The sequence below is a fragment of the Aythya marila genome (assembly GCF_965140915.1).
Source record: "Aythya marila genome assembly, contig: HAP1_HAP1_SCAFFOLD_280, whole genome shotgun sequence".
NCBI lineage: Eukaryota > Metazoa > Chordata > Aves > Anseriformes > Anatidae > Aythya > Aythya marila.
In genome coordinates this window covers 162,054-176,000 of record NW_028137567.1, presented here as the reverse complement: position 1 = coordinate 176,000, position 13,947 = coordinate 162,054, and the positions used below count along the sequence as shown (strand labels likewise).

Below are 13,947 nucleotides of genomic sequence, written 5' to 3'. Positions count from 1 at the left end.
GGGGACTCTTTGCTTCCTTAGGGAGAGGGCAGGGACGGGGCAGGGTGGTGGGACAGATGGCCAGAGGTTCGGATGGACGGACAGACAGCCGGACAGAGGGCCCAGCAAGGCCTGACGAAGGGCTCAGGAGTGGGAGGGAAGGGCAGGGCGAGGGGAAAGGCAGAGAAGTACAAATCTCTTTTTCCTTGTGATAACTTTTCTTGACCAAAAAACACGATTGTGAATGAGGCAAAATGAAAGATGTAACATGGGGACGTGCGGATACTCACGATGATGCAGCCTTCTATCCGCATGTTCGCTGTGCTGCTGGGATAGCAGCTGCGGGAGCCTGGCAGCAGAGGGCAGTGAAGCCAAGCAGCTGGGATCCGTCTCTGGGGAAGGGGGCACTGAGAAAGCGCTTGCAAACGGGGCACAAGCCCTCAGCCTCTGGAGGCGGCGCCTGTCAGGCGTGAAGGAAAGGGATCCCTTCTGGGAAGATGCTGTGGGCTTGCTGAGGCTCGAAGAACAGACGGTGCTGGCTGCTACCAGCGTGCTGCAGCAGCGGCAAGACAGAGCCGTGGTGGTTTTCCTCAGCTGGGCAGCTGAGCTCCAGCACAAGCGCTCTCTCCCTGCCCCTCCTCCAACGCCAAGGGGAGAAAAGAGGCTGGCAAGGGCTCAAGGGCTGCCAGAAGGACAGGGAGATCACTCCACAAGGAGCGTCACGGGCAAAGCAGGCTCAGCACAGCCTGTTCCAGTCCAGCCCGGGGCCTGCTCCTGCGGGGGCTCTCCACAGGCCGCGGCCTCCACCAGGCCACAGCCACCTGCTCCACCGGGGGCTCCTCCACCCGCAGGGGGGCTGCAGCGTGGAGATCTGCTCCACGGGGGACCCATGGGCTGCAGGGGGACAGCCTGCTCCACCAGGGGCCTCTCCCTGCACAGGCCGCAGGGGAACTGCTGCTGTGAGCCTGGAGCACCACCTGCCTCCTGCTGCACGGAGCTTGGGGACTGCACAGAGCTTTCTCACTCCTCCCTGAGCCAGACGCTGCTGGGCAGCAGCTTTTGTTCCCTTTCTTAGATGCAAGATCTTCTTAAATTCATCAGCGTAAGGAAACACAGACCTCCTCGATCCAAATTTTAAGCGAGAAACGCAAAAGGTCACCCAACCGGCTTGTTTTCAGCAAGCTAAAGGAGAAATTAAGGCGACAACCGGGTGCATCCAGAGTTAGTCAGATCCTGAAGGCAGTTCCTTGGGGGAACGGAGGAGCAACGTGCCAGATGAGGGCTGCCTTACAGCGCACCCCTTAGAGGCACTGCTACGGAAGGAAGGCAGAAGGTTGGAACTCGAAAGAACTCGCAAGGCGCCCGTTAAGGGGGAAATCTTTCATTTTTTTCTCAGCAGAACCTCCCCTCTCCCTCCCCCCCCCCCCCCCCCATGAAGGCAGCCCGGGGACTCTTTGCTTCCTTAGGGAGAGGGCAGGGACGGGGCAGGGTGGTGGGACAGATGGCCAGAGGTTCGGATGGACGGACAGACAGCCGGACAGAGGGCCCAGCAAGGCCTGACGAAGGGCTCAGGAGCGGGAGGGAAGGGCAGGGCGAGGGGAAAGGCAGAGAAGTACAAATCTCTTTTTCCTTGTGATAACTTTTCTTGACCAAAAAACACGACTGTGAATGAGGCAAAATGAAAGATGTAACATGGGGACGTGCGGATACTCACGATGATGCAGCCTTCTATCCGCATGTTCACCTGCTCATAGAGCCACACCTGGATCCTCGACCTCTGCAGAACGAAGGAGGAGAGTAAGTCGGGCCACAAACACTGAGCACTTTTGTTCTCTCATGTGTTCAGAAATACCTGCTAGCCACAGCCACGACAGCTCCCAAACGCTCCGAGGAGCAACTCTCAGGGGCAGTTCCAATGTGCAATCTGACATTTGAGCGTTATACCATCGGGTGAATACTACACGTTTGGTGAAGAACACGTTTCCAGTCACAAGGGAACACCCCTGCACGCCCGGCTACACGAGGGGGAAATGCCGGGCTCCTTGTGCCCACCAGCACACCGCACAGCTCTCCATCCCCCACAAACCCGTCCCGGGACACAGCCAGGAGCCGAAAACTCACCGAGGGGAATCCCCAGACCCTCCCCACTCCCCCCACACTCCCCAAATCCCCATCCCCGCCCCCTCCCCGCGGTACTCACGTTCTGCAGGTAGCGGAAGATGAGGTTCTGGGGCGCTGCGTTAAGGGCTCAGCACGGGGACGACAGTTCCGGGCTCGGGACAAGGCCCCAAACCCCACAGCGAGGCCTCAGGGCCCCGCGACAAGGCCTCAAGGCCCGGGCCGAGCCCCCTGAGGTCCGAGCCGCCCCCCACCCACCTCCCCGGCACCCCCCAGCCGCAGGAAGGATACGATGGGCTGCACCATCACCTTCTGCACCTTCTGGCCCTGCCCGCGGTACGCCATGGCTGCTGCCGCCTCGCCGCTCCCGCTCCCAGCACCGCAGCCAGAAGAGGCGAAGGCTGATGGTAGAACAGGGCTTCTTGGGGTGAAGGGAAAGCGAGGGCAGGTGGGCGCAGTCTCTGAGCTCTCTTCCTCCTGATTTTGCTTTTTCTCCCCCATTTCTGAGCCGGCAGAAGTCCCCGTGAAGTCCTTCGGCACGATGAAGGCCTGCGTGAGCTCCAGCAGCAGTTTCGTTGGCGGAGGTTTTCCCTGGTGGGGCCGGGGCGTCACAGCACACACACACACACACACACACAGAGACGCGTGGTTTTGTCCAAACATTAAGTATTTACAACAAATTCGACAAGCGCTTTTCCTCTGCCAGCAGCAAATGCCTGAGGGCCCCCACAGCTTCACAAATCATAGCGGGAAGTGCCTACCGTGCCGCGAAAAGTTCGGAAAATAATTCAAAATTGATCTGCTAGGGGAAAAAAAACGATGGCTGGTGGCAGGGTACACAATACACCCGAATCTCAGCTCTGTCCTCCGCAGGGTCAGTGCCCACGCCCAAGTGCGATGCTGATGGCACCCGAACATTTGCTGTAGCAGGCAGCAGAGCCAGCAGCTCAGGGGAGCAAGTTTTAAAACCAAGAGGCACTTAAACAACCCTTCATCGACCCTGTGACTGCGGCAGAGTCCCGACTGCTCGCCCCGGAGTCCTCACACAGGCAAAAAGCACCAACCAAAGCCTGGGGGAACTTTGGTATAGCACAAGAGAAGGGAGTGGGGGTAGTGGAGCCGCATGGCAGAGCTGCTGCTTTTCACCATTTGATCCTCCCTGATAACTGAAAGGAAGGCTGGGTGGGCTGACCCCCACCCCCATTCCTGGCAGCAAGTTTGGTCCACAACACACTGGAATAACGATTCTGCTCCCTCCCACCCCTACAGCTTCATCATCTGACACGGGTACAGTCAAAACAATGGCATACACGAGTAAAAGTCAAGAGTTGACATAGTAACTCCAGGATTTGGCTATCAACTGTCCGAGAAATCAGAACACCGAAGCTTCACAATGTGCCCAACATCGAGTTGTGCCAAGGGCGGAGGAAGGAAGAAGCTTTACATTTAAGCCTTCAGAGCATCGCTCCATCAGAAGATCGATTTGCAGCCACCATGGCGTGCCAATGGAGATCTTTCTGTGCCAAAAGAAGTGCTTTGTCCTCTCGATATCGAAGGTAACCACCTATAGTTACAGAATGGATGCACAAGACCTTAACTCTGACCAGCAGGGAAATTTAGGACAACTGAGCGCAGATCCTGCCAATTTCTACCACTTCGGACTGTGCTTTAAGTCTCATTGCAAAGCCTCAGTTAGAAAAAGGATCACCTCGGGGTATCCAACAAGAAGAATAGTTTTAATTTTTATTTTTTTTTTAATTATACCCTAGGACTACGCAGTTCAACTGTCAATCATCTCAGAGAGTTCAAGGAGGAGGTCATCCTCGTCCTTCCCTGGGTCTAAGTCGATTTCAGCTTCCAGTCTGCCTCCTGAGATTTCCCAAAGTAGCTTCTCAAAATCTTCATCCGCAGATAAGGGCACGTTCCCTGTGGAACTCAGCCAGCGTGTCCGTGCCTCTTCTGGCTGGGAAGAAGCTGAGGTCGAGGTCTCGAGATCCATCTCCATCTGCTCCTCAAATCGTTCCGGGCTTCCAAGACGCACTTCAGGTCTTGGGAGAGCAAGAAAGAACAATCAGGATATGCCATTTCTTAACGGGAAATCCTTTTCCTGCAAACCGGCTCTTAAAACTGTAGGCAAGCCCTCCTATGCTTCAATCTTACACAGGGATTGTTATCAATCAACCCAGGGCTACATTTAGAGCCCGATGTGTTACCAGGTACATTTTTCAGTCTGGGGGTTTATCTGTGAAGCCAGGGCACCTGGAGTTGAGGTGGCATTCTTGAGGACCAAAAGGCAGAGGACACTACTCATCATCTATCACCTCACGAGGAAGTAGAACTTCACCTCATCCTCGTTCAGGTATTCAGACAACCCAAGAAGTCACCGGAAAGCTGTGCTGACTTGCAGCATTTCAAGAAAGCCTAATTAAGCAATCCTGCTAGCTGCTAGAAAGTGGTTTCAGGTGACTTATTCCTTTGATGGATTTTGGCTTCAATTATCTCAGAACCCTCATTTTTTCCCACATGTGACAGAACTTATGTTTCCCTGGGGATATACACTGATTAAGAAAAAGAACAAGTTGGGGTTGTCACCTGTTTTGGGGATTTTCTTCAAGTCTGATGGCTGGGACGTGCTCCGGCACGTCTGAAACACCCTAGAAAGCAGCAAAACCGTATTTATGACACATGGGTAAAAGATTCCTTAATAGCTTTTTCCTCCACACTGCTTCTCCTCTGGCATTGCGGAGCCGTGGCCAAAATACAAAACCAAGGTGCTCCTGAAGAAAGTTCACATTCACCTGGAGGTTACTCACGATCTGGTGTCTTTTAAGAACATGGCATTAATGGACAAAATCCCCCACACCAGAGAAATCACAGCATCAGAGTACCGGTTAAAGAGTGCCATTCATCTCATAAATACAGAAGGGTTCTACAAGCATCCTGGAGACAGCTACTGGATTTCTAAGGAAACAGAAGGCCTGCAGAACGTTTGAGTTTTCCACCTTTTCAAATAGAGGAGGGTAGAAATTTAACAAGGGATCCATCGCTGCATTAGCCCCTGGCCTTACCATGGCTGCTTTTCTGGCTGGAGGTCCCATCATGTCAGCATCAAAGGCAGTCTGTAGTTCCACAGCTGCTATGGCAGACGGGTAACTCCCAGGTGCCTTACGTTTCAGTGCCTTCTTCTTGGGGAAAGTGACTTTCCCACGCGAAGGCTTCGCAGATGTCATAAAGTTGGCTAGAGTAAAAGGAAGAGAGAACTGATACAGTCTTGCTCTGCCTCAGGAAAAATCCAGGTTCTCTTAATCATTTCCACAGTCCTTCTACACACTTAAATGCATTTGGCCAGCACAATTACACCGCCATTGCCTGGATTCTCAGGAATCTTTTCCACATAGTAAACTCTGTCTACCAACAAGCCATACAAAAGAACAAAGAAACCGAAGAGCTACAGTAAATAATAATCCAGGACAAGGGAAACCTCAGACACATAGCAATCCTAAGTGCAAGCTAGGTTCACAAATATAGACAGCTTTTATATTTAAAGTCCTGCTCCTGCTAGGAAAGGAAAAAGCAGCAGTTATAGTAGGACAAGAGTGTATGCAACTCTTGTACCAGCTTCCTCTCCCTTGCAGTGATGTCCCACAGTTAAGTTGTTCTACAAAGTCCACATTTGTAGTGTCATTTTCTAGTCTCCCGTTCCTTACCTAACATCTGGCTGGCAGGAAAAGAAGCAAACTAAGAAAAAGAAAGTACACCCTTCGCTTCGTAGCACTGCGTGGCAAAATGCACCCAGCCAGAGTTACAGCATGAGAATTGTCATCTTCTGTCTGTATTTCAGAAGACAACCTAAGTAACTCTTAACCTTCAACACTTACTTTTAGCTTCCTGGCCCTGAAATTGAGCTGCCACTTTCCCTGCTGGTTCAGTATTAAAGAAGCCAGCAGTAGATTTGACAGCAGCTTCCTCCTGCCGAAGCTTCTCTTGTTGTTCTCTCTGTTGCCACTTCTCCCACCGTCTCTCTTCAAAGCTCTTCTCTGGACATTTACGAGTTCCACTCTGCTGAGTGGGCTAGAAGGAAAGAAAAGTAGTGCATGAGTAGGACAAAAAAAATAAATAAAATCCGTGGAGATTTCGTTAAGAAAATCTGATCAGCAATCCCTCCAAAATGGTCTTGATGTGGAACAGCATATTAATCTCGTTCAGGTTACTGTTGGTTTTTTTCTTTGTTTGTTTGTTTGTTTGTTTTCCCATAAAATTCTGCCTGTAACAAGAGCCATGCTTTACTATGGACGCAGTCTCACATATCTGCAATATCCACTACGGCAAGCTTCTTTAAACAGCTAGGGTGTTCTGCTGTACATCTATTTATCACATTCTTTTTAAGCAGCAGAAAGTCATACAAGTTCCCCTATACAGTATCCACTGACAGATTGATTTCCTTGAACACAGAACTCTGGCCTTCTGTATTAAATCCTTCATGTCTGACAGATCAAGTCAGTAAGAACAAAAAGAATTCCCTCCACGTTAACTGTGTAGATTTCAGCTGGTGCTAACAGGGTTTCTTTCTTGCTGTGGTATAAACAGACTGATTCCAAGTTTGAGGATTACAGAGTTGTCTGGAAATGCTGCTGGCGATAGGATTTAGACTGCACTGCAGCTCCTACCAGCTGCTGAAGGGTAAGAACACACTCAAGAGGGTGGCACACGGTGAGTAACAAAACTTGTCAGAATTATCAGAAATTGTACGAATGTATGTGTGTCTTCACAGAGGACTCACCTGTACATCAGGTCCAGAGGAAAGTTTAGGAAAAGGCCGGTTCAATTCCACTGCCTTCTTTTCTTCTTTTTCAGGTGCTTTAAAAAAAGACAAAAAAAAGTGTTGTCAACGGCAGAAATAAAGAAAGCTGGGTACTTGTTTCCTTTGTGCATTTATTTCCTTGTGTCCCACGAGAGAGAGAGAGAAAGGCTACAATGTGCAAGCCATTCAGCATTTATCCATGAAGCAGATCCTGAGCAAACTGAACTTGCTCAATATGGGAAGCACCTCACTGGGGCAGGCATTAAAGCATCTTATTACCTGTTAGTTTTGTGCTCCATAAAGATTTCTGCTCTGCTGGGGCAGGTCCGGGTTGTGCTGAGGGAGCTGGCACATCTCCTTCACTCTGCTGCATCCGCAGAGCTTTCTCACGCTTTATTTCTTCCAAGGTTTTAACACGCACTTCTCCTTCTGGCTTGACTTTTCCTGCCGGCTCCTTCGCCTGCCCTTTGCTGGGCCCGGACAGAGCGAGCTGCTTCTTGGACTCACCCTGAATTTTGCTCTTGCTATGGCATTCTCCTGCTTTTTTCTTCTCTTCTACCAAGCGATTATTCTTTTTTTCAGACAAGGCTTCAGAGAAAGTTTGCATGCGACCTGCACGAGCAGCTCTTGCCCCTGCGCTGGAATCTTCAGTTTTACCGTGCCCTTCAGCCTCGGCTTTGGCTTGAGGTTCGCGTCTCTGAAGAGCTTTCTCACGACGGATTTCCTCCAGTGTTTTCACATGGATCTCTCCCATCGGCTTAGCAGCCTTCCCTGTCATCATCAAGAAATGAGGAGAAGCACCAACATTTAAAGAGAGTCCAGCAATATTTTAAGTCTCCAAAATTTGTCAGAGCACTAAGGAAAACTCATCTTGAGCGTTCCCAATAATGCATCTTAGAACAATATCCTTAGAACAACATTCTCCTCCTCCTCTGAGCCACTTGTATTTTGAAGACCAGCCCTATCCAGAGAGAACTGCTACACAGAAATGCTGCTTTACTTTATTACTTTTTCAGACTGCATTTCAAATTCCTGCTCCTGGCAGTGGTTCTATTCTAATTGTACGTAACGGTTCACAGAAGCAGCTAAAAACCTCGACAAGGCACAAGTAGAAAATAAACACACACCTAGAGCCAGAGTTCTGATAGTGGCTGTCAGAAGAGCTTCAGCACTCAACCAAGAGGCGTCAGTTCTTTGTTTTCGTTTAAATTAGTTTGTAGGGATGTATGAAAGCAGTCCAAGTTTGTGGAAAGGAAGGAGGAGAAAGCATATTTAAGATCTAGCTGTTACCTCTCTCAGTACTGGTCTGTTTAGGAGGTAATCCCAGCCTGTCCTTCAGAGACTTGGGAACTCGAACTGCAAAACAGAAAAAGAACGAATTAGGGAGGCTGCATAATGTCAACTTCAGGTTCACATTTCAAAACAAGACAGGAAAGGTAACTTTGAATCCCAGTGATTACGACCTCAGCCAACATGCAAAAAGAAACATCACTGGAAAAGGACAAACAGAAAGACTAAAAACGAAACCCAGGAATCCAATCCAGATGCCCGTTTAGTACCTGTCTCTCTCTTGGGTGCTTTGTCAGCATTTCCCGGAGCCTCTACCTTCTTCCCCAGCCTTTCAGCAAGGCTGCGCTTCACTGGAAGGCTGCCTACATCATCTTCAGAGAAAACAAGGAATATTGTAAGAACTTTTCTTTGCAGGAAGGTTTGAGAACAGTCAACAATAAGCTTCTCTTTTTCAAGCATATTTTCATAGAATTGCCTTTCAGCTGCTAAATGATTTATTTTTTTTTTTTTTTTCCATTTCTGCCGTCAACACAGATCTCCACTGCAATGTATTTTCCTTTCATACATCACAAATACTCTTTAATGCAGTCATATATAGAAGGCAGCACCTACGTAACAGCTCGTAAAAAGTTCTCACCTGCGGAGGCTTTCCGTTTTCCTTGTCTATCAGCAAGATCTACTCGAACCACAGGTTCCTCCCCTAAAACAAAAGGGAATTTTTTTTTCTATTTCACAGAAACCAGTAGCCAACAGAAATATTATCCTGTTAGCCCATGTCCAAAAAACCCTAGTCAGACACTGTTTTGACAGCTAAACCACACAAACTCATATTTTAACTATAATTAACATGGAAAAAAAATATTAATAGTCTCAGTGCTTGCTTCAAATTCCAGCTGAGATAGTAGAGAGTGAATCTGAGTCTGCTTGACACCTATACTTTGTGCAGAACAAAGCTGCATAAGCAAGCAGAATATTCTTAGGTGCAAATGCTGAGAAATATTCCTTTCTAAGGTGAATGTCTACGAGTAAAAGTACTTCCACACTTTTTTCCCTTTAAAAGGCATTTGCACAGCTCTAAACAATTTATACACAAACTCCTGTCATACTGTGTCCACACCTGCCACTGTACGCCTCTTTAATGCTTCAGAAATTGCTTCTTATATAGCACTGGCTTCTACAGCTCGCTCTTCTCGTTACTCTTCTGTTTTTCAGTTACCCCCCTATTGGCATACTGACACTTTTTTTTTTCTCCTGCCACTGCACTTAACCTGAGCACCAAATCTTTCCAGTACAACCAGGGACTTTAAGCATAAAAGCACGTTTTGAACAGAAGGCAGCACCAGAAGGCTAACATGGGTGAATTGTTTTAATTATTGCTTAACCCTCCAGTTTAGGAGTAATGAAATCAAAACAAAAGCATTCATTATTACCTTTCTTGGAAGACACTGTCACAGTTCTCACCACTGTCCGGACATTTTCCTCTTCTGGAGCAGGAAAAATCATAGAATCAACGGGACGAAGAGAAGATCTTGAAGAACCTTCTGTTCAGAGCAACCAAAACATAAGGAAGTTTACCCAACATAAAAAACTATCACAAAGAACAAAAAACTTTAAATGATTTGTTACTGTCAAAAATACAGCAAGCAGAGCATGTAAAGAAGAGAGGTGACTAATTTGCCTCTGGTTGCCCTTTGAACTCCCATTTAGAATACCAGCTGGCTGAGAATCAGGTTGCTTTATGCCCCCAGCTAAAAATGGAAGTCTGTCCCTCAAGCAGCTCCCAGTCACCATCACCTGCCGTGAACAGGATAAGAAAGTAGGCAATATTAACTCACCACCGTGTCTCTTATTTTTTTCCTTCATCTTCTGCCATTTGATTTCCTCAAGTGTTTTTATTCCAAAATTCAGATTGCCCTCTGAAAACAGGAAACAGTTCATGAGACAGGCTTAGAGGCACTCACTGAGGACCACAGATCCTCAGGCTTCTTAGCGCTCAGGAACTTTCTGAAGTATTTCGAATAAAGCCTGTCAACACTCCTCACAAGTGAAAGAGCCATAGAACCAATGGCATTTTGCCCCTCCTTTCATCCTTCAGGGTTCAAAATGTAGTTTTAATTTTAATCCATTTACACAATATTAGATCCCTCTATCGTTAGATATGGCTTATCAACAGTGGTTGCAAGGCTGCACGTGCAGCCATTTAAACTCCATGCTGTGGCCCTGTTTTGTTCTCCAAAAGTAAAGAAAAGGAGTTCACCTTTCTGACCCAATGGGCACATGATGGTATTAATGGCAGAAATGAGATCATGGAAATAACCGACTCCATTCAGCACCCCTACATTTTGTTGTGTTTTTACACCACGCTGCTTTTGACTTAACTGTCAAGTTCTTCTGATTTATCCTACTAAGGTGCTGGCATACCTTGTTTAGTAGTAATAGAACTGCCTTTCCGAGTGGAAATCACCCGTAATCCATTTTTGCCTTCCGCAGCTGGATGCTGGACGGGAGTTTTAGTTTCTTCTCCTTCCTCAGAAAGTTGGTCTGAAGGGGAAAAATCGATTCAGTTATGCATAGACCAGGTTGGTCATGATTACGTAGCTCATGCAGTGACACTTCAGCCCATGGTTCATACAAAAAACTTTGTTGCTGTTTTGTTTTTTTTTGTTTGTTTGTTTGTTTGTTTTTAAACAGCTACACTGACCTGATGAACTCCTAAGTAGAATACACTAGGACAAAACATCTAGGACTCTAGATTCTCTCTGCAGCTTTAACTACTACACAACACATTGCTCTTCAGACAGAAAAAAGAAATTTCCTTCCTAGTTTCACATAGAATTTTACAGAAAAGACCAGCTAAAGCCAGGAGTGGTTCTAAGCTTTCCTCCAACGTTTCAGCTTCTGTCCACTGACTGCCAGACAAAGCCACCAGTGACCTGGCCAGACTGCCTGCCCTATCGCTAGTCAGACCTCAGGTCATCTGTGATTTATACACTCATTTACAGCACAGATTCCTTCCAAGAACCAAAGATTTAACACATTCATTTACAGCACAAATTCCTTCAAGAACCAAAGATTTAACACATTCATTTACAGCACAAATTCCTTCAAGAAACAAAGATTTAACACATTCATTTACAGCACAAATTCCTTCAAGAAACAAAGATTTACACAATCATTTACAGCACAAATTCCTTCCAAGAACCAAAACATGCTCACCATCATCATCTTCATCATCATCTGCAGCATTGATTACAACTGGAGGGTGTGTAGGGCTTGGGACATTTTCAGAGTTTTCCACTTTCGTCACCCCCTTAGCTGTGGAGAGGGATTTGACTGGACAGAAAGTTTGTTTTGCTGCAGTGACATCTGAGCCACTTTCAGATCATCGTCCGCGCACTCAGGCGGACTTGGCAGTGTAGCTAGAGGAAGAGGAGGATCATCGGTAATATGGCAGTTTAAAACTTTGACCACAATGCAAAGAGATGGTAGCAAAGGCAGATAACCCGCACAGACAACGAATTCAGCATCTCCTTTTGCCCATCCCATCACTGCTTACACCGTGAACAATGATTTCCCTTCCAACAACAACACATCTCCCTACCACCCAGCAAAAGAGGAAACAACAGGAAGCAAACTGCAAGGCAAACATCACACAAAGCAAAGAGAAGCTGAGCACGAAAGCAGAAAACAAACACCAGCAGTACACTCGGTGCAGTACACCTATGACTGCAGACCTTTTCCTGCCCTCACAAATGAACAGTTACCTGACGCCCCCTACAGGATTGGCACCCACTAAGTAATACTCAAAATTAATTCTTCAGCGCTTAAAGAAAAAGGACCTAAACTCACTCTTGCTTGGTGGTAAGAATTGTCCATCGATGTAACGTCCCTTTGCATGATGAAAAGCACAGTTGGCTTTCTGACAGCCTCCCGGCTGGTTCTCCCAGTAGCAAGGAATCTCACTGCGCTTTTTCTGAAGACAGAAAGAAAGAAAAGCTCGTGATAACATGCACCTGAGGCTTGCAAAGAGATGCACAGCTCCAGATCGTGACAGCTGTCACAACACAGTGCTGAAACAGCATTCCAAAGGTCAGTTTCTCAGTTAAGTGTAGTATTTCTGGGCATATTCACAAAGTTTGCATAAGCTGTAACCACTATGCACATTTAGTTTGGTCATCACTCAGTTTGAGAAGACAGGCACTCTCAGACATCACTTGAGGGTGGCTTAAACTAATACACCTAGGATTATACTAGGATTATTCAGAGGGAAAAAGAACATCTGAAATTGCCTAGGTTAACCCTGTCTAGAACTACTTCTTGGAGACTTAGTTCTGCTGCACCTTTAACTTTCCCCACTTCCTACCCCAGGCAGCTACAACAGCGTTATCTGAAGGACTGTGGGTCAGAAGACACCTGATAGTTCATTATCAAGCCTGCTCCCATGAGGATAGAACAGCCTGTTTATTACCCCCCTGCTCCAGCACGTTTTAGCAGTCTATTTAACAGCTATTCTGCATCTCTTGAGAAAACTGTCAGCATCTAATAAAAAAAAAATAAACAAATATCTTGCTAAGACATACCTAAGGCATTGATTTTATTTCCCTCTGCTTCCTCCCACCCCCTCTCTTGGTAACAGAAACCAGTATGATTTTGAAGCAAACAAATCTATCCTGCAAAAGCGCAATCAGTACACCTACGGCACTGAAAAATGCTTTTGTGGATTTATTTTGAGAACACATTGTTAGGCACTCACGTCAATTTCCATGTGTCTGAATCGGCAGACATTCCTGAAACAACGACCCTCCTGCCACAGCTTGCAGACCGTCTCATTGCCCAGAGCAGCTTCGCAGTGGCGGTAGGCACATTTGTCTCCCTGGAACCAAAAGGAAACCAACAAGGAAAATAGAGTACAGCCTCAAAAATGGCCATGCTGCTGCCTAATGGTGCTACAACTGAATTCACAATCTATCTGGTTCTCAAGTTAACCAAAGACCAGTGTGCTTCCTCCTCCTAATCTACTCCTTCCTGAAAAAAGGGGAGAAAAAAGCAAAGCAAAGGAAAGCCAGCCATACCTTGCTACAGGTAGAATAGAAATAGAAGTAGCAATCGTCTCCTTGTTTAGACATGCCGACGAGTTCTGCTAACAAGCTCGGGTTCTCTCCACAGGGACTTCCTCTGCTCTTGGAGAGAGCTGTCTTCACCCTTGCTTGGGCTGAAAGTCTTCTACTGGCTTGTGATCAGTGAAATCTTCTTTTTAAAAGTAACCCGAAAGAAAGTAACAAGTGAAAAATAATGAGGAACAAACATTTTTCCAGCTTTCTTCAGTTAATCAAATCAAGTTATCAGTCTCTCAAAGAGAGCAAAGCCTTGAAATCAGCTGTTACATGAACTAACTAAATATTAAAGTTCTGTAAAGCTGCCAGGAGCTTTGTCAGCAAGCGTTCTCTTCCACATCCTCAATAATATGACCTGGAGCACATCTGGAAGCCTGAAAACGGAGTCACTCCTTAAAAAACCACCTGATGATACATGCAAGTCAATAATCAACTATGGCTACAAATAACTTCTCTAGAACACAGTTAGGACGCATTAAACAGCACGTTCCAGGCCCTGTGGGTCTTCGATTTCACCTACCTGGACAACCTCAGCAAAGTTATCGATCTTCAAAGGCTTCCAGTTAACTGCTCCTGTAGGCCGAACCAAGACTGAATCCGTGAATTAATAATAAAGGGGTAGGAAGAATTTTCCTCCTCACTTTG

At 46.9% G+C, this 13,947-nt stretch overlaps 1 pseudogene across 1 annotated transcript; it reads right to left on the bottom strand.

The window, feature by feature from the left end:
* Positions 1-7,177: 7,177 nt before the first annotated feature.
* LOC309890638 (zinc finger CCCH domain-containing protein 11A-like) lies at positions 7,178-13,314 on the bottom strand (annotated as a pseudogene). The gene is made up of 9 exons: positions 13,261-13,314; positions 12,942-13,061; positions 12,038-12,161; positions 11,405-11,607; positions 10,610-10,729; positions 10,046-10,104; positions 8,458-8,530; positions 8,189-8,254; positions 7,178-7,669 (listed from the first exon to the last, which is right to left on the bottom strand). The product of its transcript is annotated as a zinc finger CCCH domain-containing protein 11A-like (transcript).
* Positions 13,315-13,947: the final 633 nt, after the last annotated feature.